The sequence below is a fragment of the Octopus bimaculoides genome, chromosome 2 (assembly GCF_001194135.2).
Source record: "Octopus bimaculoides isolate UCB-OBI-ISO-001 chromosome 2, ASM119413v2, whole genome shotgun sequence".
NCBI lineage: Eukaryota > Metazoa > Mollusca > Cephalopoda > Octopoda > Octopodidae > Octopus > Octopus bimaculoides.
In genome coordinates this window covers 185,754,263-185,758,312 of record NC_068982.1, presented here as the reverse complement: position 1 = coordinate 185,758,312, position 4,050 = coordinate 185,754,263, and positions in this window count along the sequence as shown.

Here is a 4,050-nt window from a genome sequence, read left to right as displayed (position 1 = left end):
TCCAAGTTATAAAAATTGCTATCGAACAAAAAAAAAATTCATCACGAAGAATCTTGTAAAAAATATCACCGTAAACAATCGCAGTAATGAAAACTTGGGAATCCAAAATGTCAGGATTGCAGGTCAAGATTCGGTCCGGAATATTTTAAATTTACTCATGGAGTTGGCCTGATTCCAAAATGGCATATGTTGACCTATGGCCTCTAGGAGTAAAGTTGAAAAAGTGTGGCACACTGACATTTACATTTATTATATTAGATATATGTGTGTGTGTTTGTGTTTGTGTTTGTCCACCCCACCCCCCACTGTTTGACAGCCGGTGTTGGTTTGTTTGACAGAATAAATAGATCAGTCTGAAAAAAAAACAGACGTAAAAACTACTGGAATCAATTCGTTCGACAAAACTCTTCAAGGCGCTGCTCCAGTATGACTAAAGTCTAATGACTGAGACAATAGATAAATTATTTCTAGTTTAGACTCAAGGTTAGTCAGTTTGAGCAGAAGGGTTTACGTGATATCATCAACCCCCAACTACTCGATTACTGCTTTATTTCAATGAACCGGAGCGAGTAAATATAAAACTGTCTTTTGTGAGATTGGAAAGCATAACGAAAAGAGCCGGATCAACCACTGCAAAAAGTTTTATCCGGTGTTCTAACGATTCTAGCAATGAAATGTAAAGCAGAAGTATATTCCAGTTAACGGATATTAAAATTCTCCTTGAATTGTTCGGCGCTATTTCAACGATAGAAATCTGTTAAACTATAAGCAAAATGTTTCAAATAGCTAGAGGTGGAAGAATCTATCACAGGCAGTGTCAGTAAAAACAAATTCAATGAAATAAAAATCGACGAAGTTAAAATCCGACTTCTTCACAGTACAAACATTTATTCCATTTTCGGTACTTTTTTGAATTTATAGCAGTTGTTCCCCCTTTAGACAGAGTTACTTCCCCGGAAAAGATCTGCAAAATTGTATACTGTTTATCTCCCTTTGAAGAATATGTTTACTAAAGATCATTTCTTTAAAATAAAATTTCTCCTCTCTCCCTTCTCCTCTCTTCCTCCTCCTCTCTCCCATATGTTTTGAAGTATTAAGAAATCTAAAATTAAGGACTTTTATATAACAAAGTTACTCTCCCTTATGAGGAGTTATTAAACTCTTTTTATCATTAGCTGTTTATTTATCACCAGATTCATATTTGATCAGCTTCATAAAGATCTGTGAGCAATTCCCTGGCGTCCTTAAGGAACTATGACCATACCAGCCTGGAGTATGAAGATGATAACACTCTATTTAATAACTTAATCGATCAGCTTAGGAATGCACTGACCATATACAGAACAGTTTGGTCTTCAAGAGCGACGACGAAGCTGATGTATATTGGAGGTGGCTCGGAACTTCCCCCTCTCCACATTGGTCCCGATGTCGTAGAGCTTATCAGCTCCTTCATCTACCTGGGCTCTACAGTCCCCAACAACGGATGCCTGGCCCATATGGAAGCCCCTTTGACACCACCGCTCTATCTTCCGGAAGATGAAGCTCTGCATTTACAATGCATAGGCCTTCTCCATTCTCCCCTGTGGAGCAGAAACGTAGCCCATCTCGAAGACTTTGGCAAAGAGTATCGGCGGCTTCGATAGCGGGGGCCTTGAGGACCGTTGAAAACATCAGGTGGTACCATCATATGTCCAACAAAGAACTGCGTGCGCGCACGCATCAGCCCGTAGCCGTCCACCTCGTAGCTCTCCGTTGTATGCGCTGGTACGGACATATCCTCCGTCTCCTGCTATATCAGCCTACCAAGGCAATACGCTCATTCGACGCAGCAACTGTGAGCTGGAAGAGGCCTCGTGGCAGGCCCTACATCAGATGGCTGGACGGGATTGGAGAAAACCTCGATAGGCTCGACATCACCCTGGAGGATGCAAAGGGGCTGACGAAGGCGCGCCAATGATGGAAGACACTGGTAGACCTGGTCACCGCTAGGCATGGGACCACCAACCTACCTCATTCCTACCTACCTACCGACATAACTACCTACATACGCACACATATAATGATTCTCTCATCTTCTTAGATGGTAACCGGTTCACATTCAGCCCGATTTTTCTGATTTACTTTCATCCTTGCATCTGTTCGGATTTGACTTTTCAGATTAACCAATTTTTCGCCACGCATCCATTGCCATAGGACTTCATAAAATACAAAACGAACCAAGAAATGAGATAATATTAAGATATTTGAAGGCAGCAAGCTGGCTGAAACATTAGTACGCCGGGCGAAATGCTTAGCGGTATCTCGTCTGCCAGTGCGTTCTGAGTTCAAATTCCGCCGAGGTCGACTTTGTCTTTCATCCTTTCGGGGTCGATAAATTAAGTACCAATTACGCACAGGGGTCGATATAATCGACTTAATCCGTTTGTCTGTCCTTGTTTGTCTCCTCTGTGTGTAGCCCCTTGTGGGCAGTAAAGAAATAGGTATTTCGTCTGTCTTTACGTTCTGAGTTCAAATTCCGCCGTGGTTGACTTTGCCTTTCATCCTTTTGAAGTCGATAGATTAAGTACCAGTTACATACTGCGATCGGTCTAAATTATTGGGGAGGGATCCAATCGATTAGATCGACCCAGTACGCAACTGGTACTGCTGTCACGTGTGGGACGGATCCGGCAATAGCTGAATCCACTGTGAAGATTGTCCCACCGCCCTCTTTTGGTCGGGAGGAGCAGGCAATTTTTATTTGTCTAGTAGCTGTAGCGAAAGAGATAGTATGGTGGACCTGTTTGAAAGGGCTAAAGACAGACAGTTTCCTCTTTGGCCAAGCCCTCATCAACTTTTTCAAGTTTCACTTGAAAAGGAAGTTGAGGGTTGAGAGGGAAGTGTTGCCTAGTAACAAGTTTGTTGAAAGGTGGATGAATGTTGGAAGAATGGCCAGTGTGAAAGGACCAATTCTGAGCTTGCACCTGTAAAAAGGGAATCAAAGGAGTCGGCTTCTTGCCCTGTTATTCAGGCACCCGTGGCTTTTGTGGGTTTTTCCACGTGGACCTTAAAGCGCCTCCCCTATTGGGAGTTTTTAATTTGTTCAATTCTTATTGTTATTACATTGTGTACACGCGGTAAAACCCTTTGTATCGTCCTGTTTTTTGTCTTTTATGTTGTTGCATGTCATTTAATGTTTTTGTATGTGAGCCCTTGTGGCTAATAAAAGAATGCTTCTTTTTTTTACTTGCTTCAGTTATTAGCCTGCGGCCATGTTGGAGCACTGCATTGAAGAATGTTTAGTGGAACGAATCGACCTCAGTACCTTTTTTTAAAGCCTATTACTTATTCTGTCGGTCTCTTTTGACGAGCTTTTTAAGTTACGGGGGCGTAAACACATCAACATCGATTGTCAAGCGATGATGGGACACAGGCACAGACACAAAGACACACACGCACGCATGCACGCACACACACACACACACGTGTGAGTATGGAGGGACATATTACCCCAATAAATACCGCAGTGGCTCTCAGTTAAGTTCCAGTTTACGGCTAACCACGTTGATCAGTATTTAACGACTGTGACTATTGTTAGTTGCCAGTCACTCTGTGAATTCTTCTGATGGGTAATTCCGTGTTCGCTTCGCTGGACGGTCATATTATCTGGAGTATATATAAATAATAATTATGTAGAGCATCGTTTCTTTTCAGCTTCCGTCAAACCGAATGCAGTCACAAGGATTTGGTCGGTTCGTGGCAATAATAGAGGACCAGGTATCACGCTATGGGACCGAACCCGGAACCATGTGGTTGAGAAGCAGACTTGTTACCACACAGCCACGCCTGCGCCAATTATCATAAATTAAGCCCAGGAGTGGCTGTGCGGTAAGAAGCTTGCTTACCAAACACGTGGTTCCGAGTTCATCCCCACCGCGTGGTACCTTGGGCAAGTGTCTTCTACTATCGAGCTGACTAAAGCCCTGTGAGTGGATTTGGTAGACGGAAACTGAAAGAAGCCCATGGTGCATGTATGTATGTATGTATGTATGTATGTATGTATGTATGTAT